Source organism: Panicum virgatum, chromosome 6K (assembly GCF_016808335.1).
Source record: "Panicum virgatum strain AP13 chromosome 6K, P.virgatum_v5, whole genome shotgun sequence".
NCBI classification, from domain to species: Eukaryota; Viridiplantae; Streptophyta; class Magnoliopsida; order Poales; family Poaceae; genus Panicum; species Panicum virgatum.
In genome coordinates this window covers 638,689-661,955 of record NC_053141.1, presented here as the reverse complement: position 1 = coordinate 661,955, position 23,267 = coordinate 638,689, and the positions used below count along the sequence as shown (strand labels likewise).

Genomic DNA, 23,267 nt, shown 5'->3' with positions numbered 1-23,267 from the left:
TATAGACTTTTTCTGATTTTGTCTTTTCTGATTTGAGTCTTGAATGAAATCCAAATATTCTTGAGATATAGTTTGAGAACCACTTATTTGAACTTCTAGAAACCTGAGTGACCATAGTGTGCATCCATTTTTAAATGATCATGTCCATGCTCAAGTTACTTAGCCTTAACCCCTCTTAATAGTGCGATCACTACAAAACTATAAAACCTATACTAACCTAAGTGTCCTTCTTAACCTTATGACACTTAGGACTAGAAAGATCCCTAGTCTTGACATAAAATTGAGTTGAATACCGAGATCGCCTTTTTGAATAAAGAAATTGAGGGGCCTCTTTTGACATATGACCAAATGGGCGATAATGATCTATTAAGCTGCACAAACTCATTAGTCACAATAATGGTTGTCATTAATCACCGAAACATACCTTGAGGGCCTAGATGCTTACACTGACCCGTGGGGCCTGGCTGCTCCGCCCCTCATCGCGTAGTTACGGATGACTACGCGAGTCCTTCTTTGCTGCAGTAAGAGTGGGTATCCCTGCTACAGGGTCCCGACAGTGGCCCCCGGGCCCACCTCGGGAGAGTTGACGAACCCGCAGGTGGGGGCCACTTCTGCGATTTGGCTCTGCATAACTTGAAGCCTCTTACTACAGTAGTCTTGACCGGCTTTGCCCATCCATCGGGTTTTTTGCTGCCTCATCACATTGCAACAGCTTACTGAATCGCGTTCCCCACATACAGTGGTACACCTAGTCACGCGAGCGACGCTCGGCATTGTTGCGGCTAGAGTAAACGGGATATTTACCACCAGCACAGTTCTCGAAGAGCCTGGTCATGCCAGCACTTTATGTGCGCACGTCAGCTCAGCTTCCGCATCGCTTCGCGCGCGGGCGACGGTTCAGATCCCACCTTTTCACACCTTTGTTTGCTACCCGCCCTCCCTGACAGGCGGGCCTGGGCCCCCTTGTCATGGACTGGGCGGTTAACACCAGGCATGAGCGTCGCTTGGCTTCCAGCGGCGGTTTCGGGGCGCGCCGGTTGGGTTAGGCTTCATAAAGGGACGAACCGCATACTGCGGTTACCTTTCCGCATTCGCCTTCTTCCTTCCAACCTTTGCGCCCCTTGCGTTCCAGCCTCCTCGCCCCATTGCTCTTCTGCGTAGATTGCTCCTCGCCTCCATAGCAAGATGACATCCCTTGTTCGCCCCCGTCGTTTCCAGACCGAAAAGGAGCTAAACACGGTGCGTCGGCTGCTAGGGTGGGGTCCACAGGAGACTGCCTGGGGGATTCGAGCAGGCTCGGTTCCCCTCGGTGATCTGCGCGCCGTGGAATTTATGCTGTTCATCTCGCACATTTCCACCGGCCTGGGGCTGCCGATCTCCTCATTCTTCCTGCTGCTGCTGGAAGATTTCGGCCTCCAGCTTCAACATCTCACGCTGCACTCCATCCTCCTGATGGCCATCTTTGTCCACCTGTGCGAGATGTTCATGGGGGTGCGGCCCTGCGTCATCCTCTTCCGCCACTTCTTCGTCCTAGTGAAGTCCGGGAAGGGCAAAGACGAAGTGGGGGCGTACTACTTCCAGTCAAGGAGCGACTTGCGGACGCCGTACATCCCCGGGCTCACTGGTGGGAAGTGGGAGGACTGGCGCAAGGAGTGGGTGATCACCACCACCGAAGCCAACGAACGTCTCGTGATACCGACCGGGGGACCCGCCTCCGACCGTCAGTCCTGGAGGGCCAAGCCGTCCCTGCCGTCGGAGTTTGACTCCGTCCTGAGCAAGATTAGGGCACTGGTGGAGGGCGGCCTCACCTCGCTGCACGTGCTCAGGGATTTCCTGAAGCGCCGGATCGCCCCCCCTGAAACAGCGGCCGCGTCCTGCTTGGAGCTTCACCAGCCTCAACGACTACAGCAGAACGCACCACGGAGAGGGGAGCGACCTGACCCAGGAAGCCCTGGAGGTCCTGGTGCGGGCGGTGATCGGGGAGATCTTCATCCCGGAGCACCTGATCCTTCCCCAGGGTGTCATCCCCCTCTGCGAGGACTCACGCCTGAGGACTGCGGTGCTGGCCATCTTGCCGACCCTCTACGACGGTGAGCTGGCAGCGCGCCAGACTGCAGGCGACCCGGACCGTGGGATCCGGATCCCTAGTGCATCCGGGGAACAAGCCGTGCCGAGCGCCGGGGGGTCCGGCCCTTATGCCATGGGCAAGCAGGCCGTGGCTAGTAGTGCCGCCACGAGCGGTACCAGCCAGGCCCGGAGCAGCTCCAGCGCGTCGTCGGGAGAAGCGGGTCGGCGCAGGTTGCACCGCGGCGACGGGACCCCAGTTGTGGAACCCACCGCAAAGCATCAGAGGACCGCCGAGGACGCGGGCCAGGGCAGCTCCCAGGCCCCCGGCTCTCACGGAACCCCTGGAGTAGCCGCGCCGCCGCCACCACCGCCGGGAGATGCCTCCCCCGGCAGCAACAGCAGCAGCAGCAGCCACGGGTTGCGCCTCCGCCGCCGCCACGGGAGCAGCAGCAACAACAACAGCAGCAGGAGCAGCCGCGGGTTGTGCCTCCGACGCCGCCATAGGAGCAGCAGCAGTAGCAGCTGCCGCGAGGTGCGCCTCCACCGCCGCCTCGGGAGCAGCAGCAGAAGCAGACGCCGAGCCTCCGTGGGCGCTGGAGACCCGACGCTTCAGGGTAAGTGTCCTTTCATTCACTCCCCTTATTCTCGGTGCTTCGCTTTTTGCTGAAGGCTTCCTCTCTTTGTTTGCCAGGGCCTCTCGCCCAAGCAGTTCTTCCACCGCCGCTGGCACGTCAGCGGGGGTCCAGGCGACCGGGGCCTCGGCGGCGACTGCGGGAACGATGACGGGTGCAGGGAGCTCGGGTGCGGCGGCTTCCGCTAACCCGATGGCGCCCAACGTGACGACAGCGTGTGCGCCAGCACCAGGCAAAGCAACGCCTGACACAGCGACAGCGGATGCGCCAGTGCCAGGCGCAGCAACGCCCGACGCGGCGATGGCAGATGCGCCAGTGCCAGGCGCAGCTGCACCCGACGTGGTGGCCCCCGAAGCCCCAGCTACGGTGGCAGCCGCGCCGACACAGGGCTTGGCGACGGCGAGCTCAGTGGAAGCGGGCGCAGCAACGGCGAGCACCCCGGTACCCGAGGTCCCGACGTCTGTGCCGGTCGTCCCCTCCCCCAGTGCCCAACCTGCGGCAGAGGAAGAGCTGGAGGAGGTCTCTGGTAGGCGGCTCCTGCAGGGTCCCCTAGAGGAGGAAGCGGCTCCCCTCCCCCAGGTGCTGGTCCGGGTCTGGGAGACCATAGAGGAGGCAACCTCTACCGCCGAGGCGGCCTTCCGGCGGGAGTGGGCTGCTCTGGAGAGCGAGCGCCAGCGCCTCGGCGACTGGCACACCCGCCTGGAGGGGTGCACGAAGGCCGAAGCCTCCCATGCTGCGCGTGTTCAGTCTGAACTCAAGGCCGACCTTGAGTCCGACCGAGCCAATCTTCGGAAGGTGTTCGACCGAGAGTTTGTGGCGGCGAGTCGGGAAAAAGCCTTGGCGCTGCTGGACGAGGCCGTTGCCAAGCAGGAGGCCAACCTTGCGGCGCGGCGGTACGAGTTCGAGTCCCGCTGCCAAGGACGAGGCCGTTCCTAAGCTGGAGCTCGACAAGCTCTCCAAGTCTCTGCACCAATGGCGCCAAGAGCTGCAGGCGACCACCAGCAAGCAGGCTGCTGCCGAGATGGAGCTTGAGGAGTATAGGAAGTCCCTTGCAAAGCGGGAATCCCTCGCCACCAACATGGAGCTCCAGCTTGTGCGCCAGCGCGAGGTCCTCAAGTCCCTGAAGGAGTCGGCGGTGAAGAAGGAGGCCAAGCTCCAGGAGAGGACCCACGAGGTGGAAGCGGCCCAGGTAGCACTGGACACCCGGGTGCAGGAGGCGGTCTAGGAGGCGGTCCGGAAGCTGCAGGAGGACCAGCTCAGGGGGGCCCTGCGGATCGTCGACTGGGCGAGCGAAGCGAGCTCAGCGCTGGTGCGACTTGGAATGAGTCCAATCCAAGTGGCGGGGGCGCCAGCTTCGATTGCTGACGCCCTCCCAGTGCTGAACTCTGCTTCAGACCAACTCCAGCGTCTGGAGCCAATCCTTGCTGGCCAGCTTGAAACCGAGGGCCGCGAGCTGATCCGGATGGTGGCGGAGCACATTTTGACCTACCTCCTGAGCCACGACCCAGCCATCTCGCTAGCCCCCATGGTCGATGGTCCAGTGGCGGAGATGGAGGCCTCTGCTCGAGAAGGTGTGCAGGACGTCATCGATTTCGTCGCTGCCTACTTCAAGCGTGAGCCTGCAGATTCCGGAGCTGGGCCATCACAGTAGTAGCACTTTTGTTTTGTTTTTTTTTGTAGATGTAAAGACATTGTACTTGTTGAAATTTTAAATAGAAGAAAATTTCAACTTAGCTGTTCGTCAGTTGTTGTGGTTTGTGGTATGTAGCACCCTAGAGCCCTGGCCCCCTGGTAGATAGGTTCAATTGTTAGGAACTATCTGCCATCGGAGCCGAAGAAGACACTCCAGACCCCGTATGAGGTTGAGCAAACATCCTTGGGCGTAGGTGTAGCATAGATTGCAACTCGAACGAGCGACTTATTCCCTGTATAGCAGAAAAAACTACAGAGAGGGAAATCAAACTCGCTTGTATGGTAGTAATGATACTGCAACTTAGCTGTTTGATGCATGTAGAATCGATCCGTGATGTCTAGCACAAAGCGAACGCTCCGGGCCCCCAAGGAGACAGGCTCAGCTGTTTTGAGTCTGTCTACCACAGAGACTGGACCTCGATCTGCATGAAGCCTTAAAGCGGATGCCGGGACCCCCTGGTAGGTAGGCTCAATGGTTTGAGGCTTGCTACCACCAGTCAAGGCTTAACCTACGTACCACTCAAAGTCACAGCTTAGCAGCAGGCCCGCGGAACCTGTTCTGGACCAGCCCCCAGGCTAGTACGAGGTCCGGAGCTCCGGATGTGCAGGTCCAGGCAGTACGATGCTTGTTACAGAGTGGTGGAGTGTGTAGGCTTAGGGTGCGGAACCAGGCTAAGGCGCTACACAGGGCTCCGGACCACTCCAGGAAACAAACACGACATTACCGGACCTGGCTCCGACGTTCCAGACCCCTCCTAGCAGTGGGTGAGGTCATTCTGTCGTACTCGATCCTTTGAGATATGGAGCTGGACCTGCCGTGTAGGACTTAGAAAGCCAACCCTTGAGCTAGAATGAGGTCTGGGCCCCTAATTACCCAGCTCTGAATACTAGAGCACTCGTTACAGGGTGGTGGAGTGTGTAGGCTTTGGGTACGGAACCGCCAAAGCGGCTACACAGGACTCCGGACCACCCCAGGAAACAAGCACCCCCTCTCCAGAACAGGTCCCTAGGGGTCCGGACCCCTCTCCCAGCAGCAAGGGGGTCCGTACCTGTATGGCAGCCCAGCAACTCAATACAGATCTTAGCTGTAGCGACCAGAGAGGAAGTCCGCGCGGGGGTTAGAAAGGTAAAAACACGAGAATCGAAATGCGAAATAATATTTTGACACAAAGACAGAACTGGGAGCAAATCTTTCCTTTGCAACTTGATATACATGGCTTGCGCGATGGATGCCAGAGGCCGGGTTTATGAGGGTGTTGACGCTCCTTAGAGCGCCAATTTACGTACCGCAAGCGCACGGATCGTGTAGCTTTTCCCTTAGAGTATTCCCCCAAGGTTTATCAATCCACAAAACAAGTGTATTACTATGCTTAACTAAGTACTAATGATGTTGGTAAAAGATCTATATTGAGTGTTTGAGTGTGAAATAGATCTAATCTAACCAATCTAATCTAATCTAGATTAGTGAGCAATGATAGGTGTGTGCACAAGATATGAAGATCATTTGTCCATAGGGTCTAGGATCACTAGAGATGTAATCGCCAAGCAACGAAGAATGGATCTAATCTACAAAAGGTGAGTTCCAAGATCAAAACCTTTCCATCCCGCATACTGTCACTACACGAGGATAATCTATAACGGATCAACAAGAACATGATAGTTGATGTAGTCTAAGTAAACTATGCAAGAGCAAAGCAAACCCAAAGCCAAGTTGCGAACTATTAAGTATCTAAGCATCATCAACAAGAATCGTGATAGATCAATCTCATAAAGGATTCGGCAATTACAACTCAAAATCTCCTTACAACCCCATGAACAAATGAGGACTTTACCCCATGAAGCTAGGCGAAGCGTAGTCGATCATGGTGATGAAATCTCCGGTAAGGGATGGATCCCTTGCTGTCCTCCAACTTGCAGAGGCGCCGAGGGACGATGAGGCCTCCGATGTCTCCTTTCTCTTGTGTCTAACTCGATTCTGCTCCTTGACGTCGTCTCCTCGAATGCCCCCTGCGTGATCCTGTGGGAGGGGTCTTTAAATAGCCTCAGGAAACCCTAGGTTGACGGGGAGGCCGAGACTCCCTGGAAAGGGCCAGGGCCGGCCGGCTCAATGGGCCCAGGCCAGCTGGCCTGGCCCATTTTCTCGCCACCTCGCGTTATCCTTTCTCCCCAAGTCTTCTGGAGTCTTCTGGAGTTTATACCTTTCACGATTGCACCCCGTTGGATGTCATTATCTTCGAGATTTCTTCGAGGGAAAGGATAGGACAGAGAATCCTTCCTTAAACCTCTATTTGCTTTGCTTAGCTCCGAAGTATCTCGATCTCATCTTGTGGGCTTTGTCCTTTGGGCTTCATTGGAGGGTGGATGTGCATAAACGGGCTTCTAGTCGTCATGGCCTTTGGTCCTTTGCTTGGGCTTTGGCCTTCGTCTTCCTTCGTGTTATTGCGTGATCATGGGTCTTATCGAAACATCTCCGAAAATGTCCAATTTCCTGCCAAAATACAACATGCTCCAAAATCCAGGACAAAATCGAAAACGGTCAAGTTCGGGTGCCAAGTGGCGGGTTAGTACATGAATCATCCCGAAGAATTTACCAAAACCTCTCCTAATTGTATAACAAAATGGGTACTTAAGGAGCACCAACAGAGGGGCGGACCTCTACCGCACTGGGCTGCGCGTTAATGCTAGCCGATGGTGCGATGGATGCCAGAGGCCGGGTTTACGAGGACGGACCCCCACCGCTCTGGGCCGCACGCTAATTCTATCTTATTACAAAGGAAAAATTCATTTCCCTGCTCTGCCTAAGTGTAAAACTTACACAGATGCTCTATATTCCATGGGTTGGGAAGTGGCCCTCCATCTTCTGTGGCAGGGCGAACGCATCCGGGCCGGCATACTTCTGTAACCTTGAAGGGCCCCTCCCAGCTGGGGGAGAGTTTGTGGAGCCCTGCTCGGTTCAGGATTCGCCTCAGGACGAGGTCGCCAGCCCGGAGCTCCCTACTGTGCACGAACAGTTGATGATAGCCCCTGAGCACCTGGTTGTAGCGTGCATTTCGTATTGCTGCACGCCACCTTCGTTCGTCAACGAAGTCCACATCATCACGCCGCAGTTGTTCCTGCATGGATTTGTCAAAAGCCTGGACCCGTGGTGAGCCCAGGTGAATTTCTGGAGGAAGGCATGCTTCAGCCCCGTAGACTAGGAAGAATGGAGTCTCCCTGGTGGCTCGGCTGGGTATGGTCCGGTTGCCCCATAGTACGCACGGCAGCTCATCAACACATTTGGCACCATGCTTCTTCAAGCAGTTGTAGGTGCGGGTCTTGAGTCCCATGAGGATCTCTATATTCGCTCTCTCGACCTATCCATTGCTGCGGAGATGTGCCACGAATGCAAAGCATAACTGGATGCCGATGTCCTCATAGTACTCTTGGAAGAGTCTACTTTTGAATTGGGTCCCGTTGTCCGCGATGATGCGATTTGGGACGCCAAATCTGCACACAATGGACTTTGAGGAATGCGACTGCTGATTTTTTGGTGATGTTCACCACAGGGGTAACCTCCGGCCATTTTGTGAATTTGTAAATGGCAACGTAGAGGAACCGGTACCCGCCGACGGCTCGGGGGAACGGCCCCAGGATATCCATGCCCCATACGGCGAATGGCCATGAGGGCGGGATCATTTGCAGAGCTTGAGCCGGTGTGTGTATTTGCTTTGCATGGAACTGGCATGCTTTGCAGGACCTTACCAGCTTAGCCGCATCCTAGAGTGCTGTCGGCCAGTAGAAGCCATGCCGAAAGGCTTTACCAACAAGCGTGCGAGATGAGGAATGACTTCCACACTCGCCTCCATGGATCTCCGCGAGCAACTCGCGGCCCTCTTCCCGAGAAATGCACCGTATGAGGATACCATTGGTGCCATGGCGGTAGAGATCCCCTTCTACCACCACGTAGCGTTTAGCCAATCGTACTATGCGCTCAGCAGACACATCCTCATTAGGAAGAATATTGTCTTTCAGTTAGTCCCGGATCTCGGAGATCCATGCATCGGGAGCTCCCTGAGCAGGTGGGAGTGGCTCTTCGAGGTCTCCAGGGTCCTCAACAGAGCTCACAACCCAGGGCGGGCACCACAGGTGGAATGCCGCCGGAACCGCTAGCTTCGAGGTGCTAGCTTGATCCCCTTCACCCAGTTCGGCAGGCTGGGTGGTAGGCCTCAGCAACCGTCTTTCAAAGACGCCCTCGGGCATGGATGCCCAGGTAGATGCTCTCGCAGAGAGATCATCTCCTTCTGAGTTGAGTTCGCGGGGAACATGTTGCAGTTCCAAGGCGTCGAAGGCCTTCTCGAGCTTCCTCACGTGGATGAGGTATGCCGCGAGCTGGGGGTTGTTGCAGCTGCAATCCCCTCAGACCTGCTTGATGATTAGCTGAGAATCTCCCTTCACCAGAAGTTGCCAAACCCCCAGAGACAGGGCTTGTGTCAGGCCAAAGATCAGAGCTTCGTACTCCGCCATGTTGTTGGTGGCCTTGAACTCAAGGTGCACCATGTACTTCAGTTGATCTCCGTTTGGGTCGATGAGGACCACACCAGCTCCAGCCCACTGCTTGCGGATGGACCCGTCGAAGAAGAGTGTCCAGTGGGGCTCGGTGAAGACTATTGTCCTGACTTCCGGCTTCAGGGGTCCGGTGTTGAGGTCCGGACCCCCAGAATTGCTTGGGAAAGGAGTCCATTCTGCTATGAAATCAGCCAAGATCTGGCTTTTGACGGCATGGCGGGGCTGGAAGTCCAGCTGGAACTCAGCCAACTCTGCTGCCCACTTGGAGATGTTGCCCGTGGCGTTGGAGTTGTGCAGGATCGCTCTTAGCGGGTAAGAGGTCACTACGACAACTCGGTGTGCCTGAAAGTTGTGGCGCAGTTTCCTGGACGCAATAAGTATGGCATAGATAAACTTATACGTCTAAAGATACCTAGCCTTTGCCTCGTGGAGGACTTTGTTGACGTAATAGAGTGGCTTTTGGATGGTCTGGACGCTGGCGACCGGGTCCGGCTCGCCCTTATCCACCACGTCAGGTCCTTGGGCCCCCAGCGGTTCTGGGTTCCCACTAGGATGAGGCTCCTCCGGACCCCCTTGTCCGGGGTCCGGACCTTCAGACAGAGGAGTGGCTGCCGGAACCCCATGTCCGGGGTCCGGCTTACCATCTGTAACACCCATGTGTTAATCGTGCTCGCTAATCACGTGTTTAATCGCTAATCATGGCTTAAGCGCGTAATTAGCGTTAACCGAGTTCGCATAATTAGCGTTAACACCCCATTTTTCTCAATGATCCGAACCTCAAATCAACTTTCGCCCAAAAGCAAAGTTGTAGAGCTTCTCTTCCTCTACAACTTCTATTTTCGTTAAATTTCAAGTTGCTATATGAAAATTTGAGTTTTGGGTGGTCAAACTTGGGTCAAAATTCGTTGAACGTTGCTGTGTTGTTCCTGTGCGTCACTGTTCTCGACGACGCCCATACCGCGACCGACGCCGGAGACTCCACACGTCACGTGCGCCGGTGAACCTCACTTTCCATGCATCACCCTTATCCATTCACACGCCTGGATGCTTCTCGCCCGTCCCCTTTCTTCTTCCTTCGAGCTCGCGCGCACGTCGAGCCGAGCAGAGGGAGCAGAGCCGTCGCCGGCGTTGCTCCGGCCACCCCTCGCCGCCCCCGATCGATTCCTCATGCTCCAACCTCCCTCGCCTTGCCCCGCACCCACGCCGCCCCTCCACAAGCTCATTCGAGCCAATCCGCGGCCGAAATCGGGCCTAGCCGATGCGGCCACCATTGAAGCTCCACCGAGCTTCGCCCCCTCTCGTCTATGTCCATCTTCCGGCCTTCCTCCATCCAATCCGAGAGCACAGTGAGCTTCCCTATACCCTACTCCATCTCTCCGACCTGGTTTCCCTTGGGTTCAAGCACCATCGACGCCGGGAACGTGCCGCCTCCGCGCGGGCTCCAGCTGCGCGGCTGCGTGCCCCAGGGCCGCCTGAGCCCCTGGTCGCGGGCGCACCCCGCCTCCGCCGCCGGCCGGCCGTGGCCGAGCTGGAACGCTACGGGCCGCCACGCATGCCCCTGCCCCTGCGCCGCCCCATGCGCTCGCCCCTGCTCCGTCCTGTGCCGGCCCCGCCGGGCTGCTCCGGCTGCGGGTGGGCCAGGCCGCGCCACCGTGGCCACAGCCATGGCCCCAGCACGGGCGAAAATAAGGGAGGGGAGGGGGAACCTGGGAGCTGGGTCGGCGCCCACTGGCATGTCGGGCCCGACTGTCAGCCCCCCCCCCCCCTAATGTTTTCTTTATTGTTTATTTTAGCTGAAATCTTCCAAAAATCGTAGAAAAGTGTAGAAAAATGCAAACTCAATTTTCTGGGTTTAGTTAAATTCCAAACTTCAGAGGAAAATTATCCTTGCTTGTGCTACATCAGTTGTATTTGTGCTATAAATTACCTTGTGTTTAATCTTAATTAATTTATTCATGTTGTTTCGTTGTTCGAAAAATCATGAAATTTATGCAGTAGCCTAATCTTTGTATGTGTAATCCACTGTAAAAATTTCATGTGCTGGTGCTGTGCACTTTTGGGTAATTCTATTTATGTTTAGTTTAACTTGCTAGAGTTAAAATAAATGTTTTCGGTCAGCAATAAATGTTGGAAAAATTTTGTGGCATGCTTTATCAAAATCATGTTATTCTGATAAATTCTTGTGGCTTGATCCTATCTGCAAGTTGGGTACTTGCTTTTAATTTTTTCCTAGCTAGGCTCTTTTCTTTTATAATTGTTGTAATTAATTCTTTCATGCATGTGTTTTTGCAACAAAACAAGCCCTTAGTTAATTAGATCCATGTGGTTCTAGGGTTGTATTTAATCCTTCAAAGCGAGTTTAGTAACTTTTGCTTGATAGGAAATACTTCAGGCTAAAAGGCATTAGAGCCAAAGCCTGTACATCAGTTCTAAACCATTTCCATCGTAACCCTAGTTGTGAGGTTGCTCCGTAAATGCTTTTAGAGTTTGGTACGTGTCTCTCGTTGTGTGTTTTGCATTGTATTGCATCTTTTCATGAGTCTCATGCATGGCATATTCTTATTCGTATAGACGCTGAAACCGAAGTCGCCTACGAGCTGATTGTCGAGCCGGTCCAGGAGCCTTCCGCAGGAGAACCGCAGCCAGGAGAAGTCGTTGATCAAGCTCCCGAAGAAGTCACAAACCCTGCTGACCTGCAAGGCAAGCCACGGAGCTTAACCCCTACTTTCAGTATCCAATGTTATTATTTAAGTATTGTGCATTAAGTTTTCTAGGAGTTGAATGAAACCCTAGTATGCATGTCTCCCTAGGTACCTATGAGTCTCTACTAGTGTACAGGTCGTTAGTACTGCAATGCTTAATCAGGATTCGGTAGAAGTCGAGTGATTCCTATCACTCGCGAGATATAGGTCCTTGTTACTTATGAAAGGGTTGCTAGAGAATGAATCTTTGGGAAAGAAAGGAAAAATGGAGACCGGGCGGAGACAAATTTGGTTATGGATATGGAAGGTATGGAAAGTGAGTCTCCGCCTGTGTCGATTGAGGACCGTACCATTGTGGCACTACTGATCGAGGATTGAACAGTACTAACCACATGCCGAAAGTAGGAGGTAGTCGAAACCGGTAAGCTGTGTACCGCTTTACAACGATACTTTGAATCCCTACCTGCTATGCTGGGCGTGGGAGTTGGTGGGTGTTGGATGGATGCCACCTTCGGGTTCTCTGGGAGTTCGCCGTGAGGGGCCCAACACTTGGGTTTTAGCAGGCACAATTCAGATGTCGTGGTAACGATGGAAACAGTTGATGCGTGTGGCCCGACGGGGTTTACATGTGTCATGTTGGTGAGGTCTACCTTGCAAGGTTAAATGGAATCGATTCGCCGTGACTCGCGGATATGAGAACCTTGATCTCTCTGTCACATCGTAGTAAATGATGGAATTGGAAATGGAAAGTTGAGAATATGAGGTATGGCTGTGGTGTTCTGAAAAGATAATGTGATCAACCATGCGTGCTCTAGATATACTGGCAAATCTAGTCGGTATTTGTATAATAAACTTGAGCTAAAATACTGAAAGTAAGGATCCACTATTAGTAGCTTTTTAGCAAAACAACTCCAGAGTCAAACAGCTTTGCATGTCTAGGAGTCGGCTAAGTATATACCATAGTCGGGTAAGACTTGCTGAGTATTAGTATACTCAGGGTTGTTGTTGTAACCCCTTAGAGCAGGTTGTGTCTCCGCTGACTTCGAGGAGGTATGTGTGTCCTGGATTGGACAACCGCTTCCTCCTGGGTGGACCGTCGAGTGGGCCCCGTCTTCCCCGTGAAGATCGGGCAGGTTGGCATCACATCGGTGGGCAGGATGTGGAGCTCACCTTGTATCGTCGTCGTGGTTATCGTATTGTATTTCGAACTTGGTTTTTAGACTTCCGCTGTGTTTTTGAACTCTGTCATTTGTACTTGAAGATTTTATGTAAAACCTGTGTTCTAAATTAATTTGAAGATTTCTGTATGCTTGTATCACCTGTGCTCATATTCGTACGGGTCTACTAGTGCAATTGTGATCCGGGAGTACAGTAGTTTAATCAGGATTTACCTGACAGCCTGTCAAATTACACCGTTTTAAGTGCACAGTAACTTGATTAAGTATTAAGATGACGGTTAGTGCATTTAAGCCGGTTTAATTTGGGCGGTGCTGCTACACCATCCTTGGCCGGGGAGACCCTGGTGTCCCCCTGGCGAGCTTGCTCCGTCCTCTCGGCGACCAGCACCATGCTGACCGCCTCTGCAGATGCAGCAAGATACAAAAATAACATCTCACCTGGCTCTGGAGCCACCAATACTGGCAGTGAGGTGAGGTGTTGTTTCAGTTCCTGGAAGGCTTGTTCAGCCTCTTCGGTCCAAGAGAATGGACCGGACCTCCTCAATAGCTTGAAGAAGGGGAGGGCCCTCTCAGCCAGCCTCGAAATGAAGCGGCTAAGAGCAGCCAGAGATCCAGTAAGCTTCTGTACGTCCTTGATGCGACCGGGAGGCCTCATCACTTCGATTGCCTTGATCTTGGCTGGGTTTGCCTCGATGCCTCGATGTGAGACCAGGAAACCCAACAGCTTCCCTGCTGTGATGCCGAAAATGCACTTCTCGGGATTCAGCTTCATACGCGTGGCGCGCAGCCGGTTGAAGACGAGGGATAGGTCCTCAACTAGTGTTGACCCTACCTTAATCTTGACCACAATGTCATCAACATACACCTCAACAAAATCTCTAATTAGATTACCGAAAGTTTTGTTCATAGCTCGTACAAACGTGGGTAAGGCATTCTGTAGACCATATGGCATGACAATATAGCAATAAAGTCCATCTAGTGTTACAAAAGCAGTATGCTTCCTATCCTCTCTAGACATCTGAATCTGGTGGAAACCAGAGTATGCATCTAGGAAAGACAAAAGGTCGCACCCGGAGGTGGAGTCCACGATCTGGTCGATACGTGGAAGTGGATAGGGGTCTCAAGGACATGCCTTGTTGAGGCTGGTGTAGTCGATGCACATCCGAAGCTTCCCGTTTGCCTTCGGGACGACGACCGGGTTGGCCAACCACTCGGGGTGGTGAACCTCCTCGATGAAGCCAGAGTGTAGCAGTGTTGGCGCTCCTTATGTATCCATTTTATCCCCTGTTTAACTTTGATAATGGCATGAATTTAATATCAAAATCACTAACCATCCTAACATCGGCCCAATTATTGGTCGTTTTCGCGTTTGCACATATATTTTGGAGGTACTTCATTTTTGCAGTTTTTTGACCAATTTTGGAGCATGAAATGGCGAGGCCCACGATCACATGATGACACGAAGAAAGACGAAGGCCAAAGCCCGAACAAAGGATCGAAGGCCATGATGATTGGAGGCCCGTTCATGCACATCCACCCTCCAATGAAGCCCAAAAGACAAAGCCCACAAGATAAGATCAACATACTTCGGGGCTAAGCAAAGCAAAGATATATTTAAGGAAGGATTTTCCATCCTATCCTTCTCCTCGAAGAAATCTCGAAGATAACGACGTCTAAAGGGGTGCAATCGTGAAAGATATAAACTCTAGAAGATTCCAGGAGACTTGGGGAGAAAGATGAACACGAGCCGGCGAAGGAAAGACCCAAGCCGGCCGGCCTAGGCTCAATGGGCTGGCCGGCCCAGCCCTTTTTTAGGTCGGTTCGACCTCCCCTTTGACCGAGGGTTCCCTGAGGCTATTTAAAGACCCCTCCCCAAGGTTCACGCAGAGATCAATTCGGGAGACGACGCCAAGGAGCAGAGAAGATAGAGGGACACCTCTCGGAGAGCCGAGGGTCGTGCTAGTTGTCTAGGGTTCGCCCTAGCCGACGTGGGAACCTTGCAAGGAAGACCACGTCGGAGTTCTGGAGCTAGGATCGTCAAGATCAAGGTAGGGCCCCGGTTGTGATCTTGTGATGTACTCATTCATGGTGAAGTTATTTGTGTTTCCAAATGTTTAGCGACCATGTTCTCTCTTTCGATTTCGTTCTTTTCTTTGGGTTTGCTTCATCCTAGATCTATTATCGAGATAGATCGCTTAGCATGATCTTGTAGTCATGGTGGCTAGAGGTTCATGACGGAACTACCAAAGGGGGTTCGACTTGCTTCAGGGTATTTCGTTCAAAAGGGGGGCATCGTGACAGGCCGTCTCCACAGAGTAGGCAGAGTATCGAGGGATCGGATTGGAGATTTTGGGTTTAAAGAGGTTTTTCATTGAGATTCACATCTATCTTACTTCACTTTATCTAGATGGAATTACAACATATGCATGATCTAGGTGATCTAGATTGGTTATCTCTAACTTTCTCTTGCTACCTTCGGTGTTTGTCGTGTTTTTAGTAGATTAGATTGTTTTTCACCATCTCAACACAAAGGAATCTCTATGCTAGTAGATCGTTTCTTGTCTCTTTGGTTCTGTGGATTGATAAACCTTGGGGGAATACTCTAAGGGAAAAGCTACACGAAACCGTGCGCTTGCGGTATATAAATCGGGGGCGCTAAGGAGCGTCAACAAGCAGCTTGTGGACTTCTTCACGGATGAAGTTATGCCACTCCACGGACTGCTTCTGAGGCTTATGGCGCACCAGCGTGGCGTCGGGGTAGATCTTCAGATGGTGCTCAATCACTTCCCTGGGGATCCCGGGCATCTGTGACGGTTCCCAGGCGAACACGTCTGCCCAGAGGAAAGTGCTGAGCGCGTCTTCCTATTTCTCCTCCAGGTTTCCCGGTGGTCCAGGAGCAGTCCGCTCCGATCTGCACCGTCTTCACGGGAACGTTGCGGATCAGACGACTGAACCTTAGGTGCCTTTGCAGACGCCCTGGCTTGCAAGGTGGATGGGTCCTCCTCGGAACGTGCAGCCTCTGCCGCTAGAGCATGCAGTCTCTCAACTGCAGCAACGGCAGCGGTGCGGTCACCCCGCACGGTGAGGACACCGGCAGGGGAAGGCATCTTCAGGACCAAATACCCGTAATGGGCAATGGCCATGAAGCGGTAGAGAGCCGGCCGGCCAACGATGCGTCGAACGGGAGGTTCACCTCCGCAACATCGAACTGGACGCTCTCTGTGCGAAAGTTCTCCTCGGTCCCGAACGTGACCGGCAAGGTGATGCTCCCCAGAGGGAACACCGGATGTGGGCCCATTCCAGAGAATGGGCGAGAGGGAGTCAGCTTGGACTCCGGAATCTGCAGCTACTTGAATGCTGCATAGCTGATGATGTTGAGGCCAGCCCCACCGTCTATCAGCATGTGATAGAGCCTGATGTTGGCTATGACAGGGGTAGTGACTAGAGGTAGTACACCAGCCCCAGCCATGTTCTCCGGGCAGTTGGATGGCCCAAATGAGATGGTGGTGTTCATCTACCTGTAGTGTGGCGTCGTCTTCGGAACCCCCGGCTTCACCGAAAGGACCTCTCGGTGAAGGGTCTTCACGTCCCACCGGGAGACAAGCTCTCAGCTTCCGTCGTACATTACGTACAGCTTCTTGCGGCGCTCCTCATTGTCGGAGTCGGAGTTGTCGTGGCGGTAAACGCCCTTCAGCTCCCGAGCGCGGGATTGCTACCCCAGCTCCTTCTCCCTGGCAGCGGTCTTACTGTCGGAAGCCTTCTCCTTGCCAGGCCGCTGGCGAGGAGAGGGTGACCATCCTTGGAGGCCTGCTCACGCCGCCCACTGACCTGCTTCGCGAGTTTCTGGATCTCGCGGCAGTTAGCGGCACTATGGCGAGCAGTGGGATGCACTGGACATGAACCCCCGCTGCCACCTTGCGGGCGCGGGCATTTGCCATGCGCATTCTGGCCTCCAGCCACTGCCGCAGCAGCTGGTGCCGCTGCTGCAGCGACTGGACCGCCGGGATGTGGCTCCCCGCGACTCCGGTTCTTGTTCTTCTTTTTCTTGCTACCGCCCTGGGCGGCCCTCGGCGGCCCTGGCGCACTTGTCAGTCAGGGAGAAAAGCGTGGTAACGCTTTCCACCTCGTGCGTCGCCAGCTTCTCAAGCATCTTTTCATCACGTACCCCCTGACAAAAAGTAGTGATAATAGATGCATCAGAGATACAAGGAATGGTACCCCGTACCTTGGTGAAGCGCGAGATGAATGCCCGGAGCGTCTCTCCGGGTTTCTGCCTCACGGCGTGGAGGTGAGCCTCCACACCATGCTGCTAGTACGCACTGGCGAAGTTCGCTGTGAACCTCGCACAGAGCTCCTCCCAGGACTGAATCGTCCCAGGAATGAGGTTCATGAGCCAAGTCCGGGCTGGCCCAGTCAAGGCTATATGAAAGTAGCTCGCCATGATGGCGTCGTTACCACCAGCTGCTGTGTGATGGCGGTAACGTACACCTGCAGGAATTCCGACGGGTTCGCGGTACCGTCGTACTTCTCCGGCAGGTGCGGGCGGAACTTGGATGGCCATGCCACCGCACAGAGGTGATCCGCTAGCGCAGCGCAGCCCACCCCAGCCACCGGGGTGCCCGTCTGTATCCGGGCGTTCACCGGAGGCTTGGGTATCGCTGCGTCCAAGTCGGCGTTGAGGTTGCGACCCTCAATGTTGAGGCGGCGTTCTCGCGCCCTCTCCACGGAGATGCGGGCGTCCTCACCCGCACGCCTGTGGTTAAGCTCCGCCCGCAGGTCTTCTATTCGTGCGCCCTCACGGTGGGGGAGCACATGGATGCCGACGCACCGCCCTGGCGTCGGTGGTAAGGTACCACCGCATTGCCCGGCGGAGGTCGTTGCCCAGTCCTTGCAGAACTGGGGTGGCCTAAGCCAGATGGAGGAGACGATCTACGTCGTCCCGCCACTGCCTTAGGGCGTCTGGCGAGGCTGCAGCAGCCGAAGGGTTGCGAAGCAACTCCCTAGCTGCCGCCAGCGCACCGCCGCTCGCAGCTTGTGAGGGGGCCCTTGACGGGCGCCCTGACTCTTGCCGACGAGCAGCGCGTGCCACTGCCGATGGTGGCTGCTCCACGGGCACGGTTGCCCCTGGAGCAGGAAGGCGAGAGGCATGTGGTATGGATGACGCCACTCCCTCTGTCATCTCCACGTCGTCGTCGTGGTGGGAGTGCTCTGCCACCCGAACCATGGAGACGAGCAAGAGATGAACTAAAACTAGCTAAATCCAACTACATGGCGCGCCAAATGTCGTGGTGCGCAAACCCACAGCCGGGTGGCGTAATGCACCTGCCTAAGCCCAGAGGGTGTGAACTCGGAGGTTAGCTAGGACTAGTTCAATCTCGATCTAGAACACAATGAACACCAGCATTTAGAGTGGTTCGGGCCGCCGGAGCGTAATACCCTACATCCACTGTGTGTTGTATTCCCTTTGCCTCGAGAGAGTTTGAGGGTCTGAGAGCTTGAGCGTGTGTGTCTGTAGTGTGCAGCGAGCGCCTCCCTTTTATATATCAGGGGAGGCGCATACATGGCCGTTGGGTCCCCGACAGATAGGCCCAAACTATGTAGTATAAAATAAGATATTGTTCATACATTATGGCGTTGCAGGCAAAGGAGATCGCATTCCTAGATTTTCTTGCCTGCTCCGGGGAATCCTCCGTCCAGCATACCCATACGCTGTCTTGTCGAAATGGTGCCAGGCGTAGCTTGCGGCGTCGCCTGCATCGTAGCTGAACGGGCCATGAAGCTTGCGGCGTAGGCGGCATGATGGAAAAGTGTCATGCCGTCGTATCCAATTAATGCGGCAGACGGGCTCTGCGCGTGTGCGGCGCAGGCGGCTGCACTATGTACCTCGGTAACACGCGGTCTACAGTGAGACCTGACAAAGGCTGCCCCGCGTGCCGCGGCAGCGGTGCACGCCTCAACCACCTGCATTGAATGTGGTGGGTGGGCGAGTCTTCCAGCGGAAGACCCGCGCCTGCGGGACACGCGGCACCTCCGGACCCCCCCCCCCCCGGCGGTATGTTGGTTCTACGCGCGTGGGGGGTCCGGATGGACGCGGGAGGTCCCGGACCCCTATGGGGGGTCCGCGGCCTCAGCTGTTGGCTCGGAGCTTCCCCTCCTCAGGGACACGTGGCGTCACCGGACCCGTCCCATAGCTGGGAGCGGGTCCGGGGCCGTTGGCACGGTGAGGAAAGAGCCTGACCCGTGGGGCATGGCTGCTCCACCCCTCATCGCGTAGTTACGGATGACTACGCGAGTCCTGCCTTGCTGCAGTAAGAGTGGGTATCCCTGCTACAGGATACCGACACACTTAATCCTAGAGCAGAATCCCTAGACCTAAATTTGGGGAAAATTTAGAACAACAAGATGTCACATTTGTAATATATATTAGATAAAATCAATTGGGCGCCGTGTGGAAATACCTGTAAAATAGGTGGAGAAGCAATTGCCACCGGCGGGGGAGCAAGTATAGGGATCAATTCGATAGTTCTGGCAGCATTTTGGAAATAGGAACTGTCACACTCTTGCATCCAGACTAGAGAAAGATGGAACAGGGGAGGCACCATGACCGGTTCTTCCACCATGGCACTGGATGGTAGATGAGGAACTAGGAGCTGGAGGAGGAAGACTCACCCTGCTACAGGAGACCTCCGTTGCGCCGCGCCGAATCCCTGCCCATCTGCAATCGAGGGGAAATCCGAGATCATTAGTGCTACACCCTGCAAACCAAATGGAGAAGATGGGGAGAAGGTTCGAAGAATACCAGCAGAGCAGCTGTTCGGAGCTGGTAACTACCGCCGCCAAGATCGAGCTCCACCGTTTGTCATGGCGATGGCTTGGCTCACAAGGGATTGAGGCTGGGGCCAGCGGCACATTTGGGAGTCGACGGAGGGGTGTAAGAGCAGAAGCTGTTGCTGGTGCGGGCATCTAATTGCAAAATGTATCATCGAGTAGTTGTACCGTTCATTTTCAATCTAATGGTCAACGGTGGTAGTTTCCAGGTTTCCATCTATTACCTAGTTTCCACTACATATAATCCCGCGATGGCTGCCCCCAAAAGCTGCGACCTATATCCACGGGACTGCCACTGCATGGCCCGCCCCGCGGCCGTCGACCTTTCTTACTTGATCGTAAAGTTATCCAACTCTAATAGTACTAGAACATTACGATCATGATCCGTTACCAGTCTAGGCATGAGTCAACGGCGACGACCCGACTAGTACGTATACCTTGTGGTCGAGGGAGAGCGGGATGGGCGGGGCTCCGGCGGGCCCCCGGCAGATAACGGCGCAGGATCGGAGTCGCCGCAGTTGGCGACGACGATGCAGTCGCGGACCAAGACGGCCACCACGGCGGTGGACCCCACGATGCCAGACAGCGTGCACCGGCACGGCGGGCTCACCATGCGCCCGCACGCGCACGGCAGGGATGCCAGTGTGTCCACGCACCGGAAAGTACGCGCGCAACTCCCACTCCTCCGCTTCTATAGCTGCAGCTGCAGTTGCTTCTTGCCCCGCCGCCGGCGCTGCAGCTTTGCTGCCGCCGGACAGACAGCAAAGCTACTCTAACAAGGAGTACGCAACAAGTTGCACCGCCGGCGGCGCGTGTGAAACATCAGGTGTCTAGCCAGTAGATAAAAGTTTAATGTGTGAACTTTGTGTTTATCCTTGTTTGATAGTTAAAAAGTTTCAGTGCAAAATCAGGGGTCTATTTGTAATTATGAAAAATTACAAATCCCTTTTTGCAAAAGAGTTTGACTTATAGAGTAATTTTTACTTTGTGAAGAGTTTTCTTGCAAATGTGATTGTAATCATTACTTTGGCAGCTTTATTGCAATTTAGTCCAAAATTTGTTGTAATTTGCTACAAAAAAATATTTTTCTTTTATTAATTAGAGTTCATTTGAATTTTTGAATATATCTTTAAATCCTTTGATTTAGTGCAAATTTACACCACATAAAAGTTGTAGATCTTGAAAAACTGAACAACTTTCATTTTGGGCACTTTTTTATTTGAGCCCTAGTTCAACGGCAAATTTTACTTTACTCTTAGGCCCCTTAACTTTTCACTTTTTACAAACAAGTCCCTCCCACTCTTCTTCAATCTCCAACCTCGCCGGAGGCAATGCCCCACCGCCGCCGCCACTGTTTTCGCCCCCACGCCGGCCGCGCCGCCTCAGAGCACCGCCTCGCCGCCTCCACGCGTCGAGCGCCACTCCCCACCGCCATCCAAGCCGCCCCTGCTGGCTTCTCGCATGCGCTCCACGCAGCCGTACCACGCCACCTCGCCGGCCGCCCCCTAGAGAACCAGCTCCGCAGCTGAGAGCTCGCCCACAGCTCGGCGGAGCTTATCCCCTTCCCTGAGTGCTCATCCTCCCCCTCGTTTGGCTATAAATAGCTCGGCCGATTACTACACCGGCATTCCCCACTGCCGCACCCTTTTCTCTAATTCCGACGAGCTCGATCCACCGTCGACCCGCCGCCATAGCGCCACCCCAGCCACCATGACCCCCGTGTTAGCTTCGCCTTGATCCCGTGAAGCTAACCAACCACTTAATCCCACCATTCCTCTGCCAGAGTACCCTCGCCGCCGTTCACCTCCGCCGCTGCTCCCTGCTTCCCCGCCGATGAGCCCCCTCCGGTCACCTTCTCTGGCTCCCAAGCACCCCAACAAGTGCGCCATGGCCCACTGAACCTCCCTGGCCCCTTGGCCCTCGCCGCCGGCGACCCCCCTCGCCGGAATCGGTCGGTCAAACCCCCCCCCCCCCACCTTTGACCTCGGCCAAGGACCTGATTGCAATGATTCAAATCTTTCCAGGGTCTTTTCTGTAAAAAAGATCAATCCTTTTTCAATCATTTTTCAGTGAACTTCAAAAATTCCTAGGACATTGTAGAAAAATCAGAAAAATACCAAGCCAATTTTGTTGTTTTCCTTGTGATCAGCTCTACAAGTTTGATGTTGTGAGTTTGAGTTGATTTTTTGTGTAGCTAAATCTAAAAATAGGGTTAAGTTATAGCTCTTTTTATTTATATCTTTTGTTCTTTTTTTTTTTTGTTCTAGAGCTATACTTTGAGTCAGCTTTGGACCATGTGTTCTATAGAGTATGTCTAGCTCTGTGTAATTTTTCTAGACCCATTAGTGGACTCTAATTTGTGCTTTTAAATTTTCTTTTGGTGTATTGCTTATGTTCTTCATGATTTCTTTTAAAAATCATTTTTGTTGTTTGTTTTGTTGAAATAAAACCCCCTTTTTCATGTTAATTTATGGAGTTTATCGTGTTCACTTTTACTCGATAAATGGAAGAAAAACTTTTCGGCTTAGTTTTAAATGTTGGATTGGTTGGTTTACAACTTTATAATGAAGGAAAGATATACTTAATCACGTCGCTATTTTTCCAACTATTGCATTTCATATAGAAGTTACCCCGCTAACGGACGGAACATACGAGTTTATCTAGGAACCAGACGGGGATTTTTCTGAAGCCCAGGCTAATACTGTTGAATTAACTGAAGTCCCGAACTCCGATTCGGAAGAGCCAAAGCCTACTGACTCTATAAACACCACTACAGGCAAGCCCCGGTGCATAAACCTATTATTTCAAATTATGCAACTTTTTATTTTTATTTATTTGTGCATTTAAGTTATTGGAATTGAATGAAAACCTTAAATGCATAATTCTAGGTACCTATTGATTGAATACTAGACACTGAGTTCGAATAGATGCTATGCTAATTAGGACCGGTAAAAGTCGGGTGATTGCTTGTCACTCGCGAGCTCTATAGGAGTTGATTGTTTACTTTCTTGCAATCACTATAAGGACCATGGACGAATTCGGTTACAAGCTTCATGGTTGAAATCCGTCTGTACTGATAAATTATTAAGGCCGCAGTGTGTGGTAGCGGTGGTTAAGCGTTTGAAAGTAATAGCCACATGCCGTAAATATGATACGCGGTAAGTCTAGTAACTGATTGGCCCGGTAAATGGATATACCTCCCACTCTCTCTTAGAGATAGAAAGTTAAATTATGTTGCAACACCACGGGTGCACAGGGATGTGGTTGTTCCTTGTAGTCGGGGAGAGTGACCCTGATCCATGAACCGGAATGAGAAGCCAACTGTTGCTTGGGAGTGACTTGACAGTACTCCAAGCGTGTGTGTTAGGTTTACCCTTGCAAGGTTGGAAATTCGATTCAGGATCGTCTGTTTCTCGCGGAAATTGAGACTGCTTGATCCCTTTGCCACATAGAGTAAGAAGTGGAATAAAACTATGCTTAATATGGTTAAATGAAATTAATTCCTCTACCATGTTTGTATAGATAGGTGCATACCTAGAATAGTTGATGAAACTAGAATTTGAAAGCTAAAATTTAAATTTAAGGACATACTCTTTGTTGCGTTTCAGCAAAAGAAACCGTAG

At 53.2% G+C, this 23,267-nt stretch overlaps 1 pseudogene; it reads right to left on the bottom strand.

Moving 5' to 3' along the window:
• LOC120639286 overlaps positions 1-23,267 on the bottom strand; it is a 56,920-nt pseudogene that overhangs the window by 32,737 nt on the left and 916 nt on the right.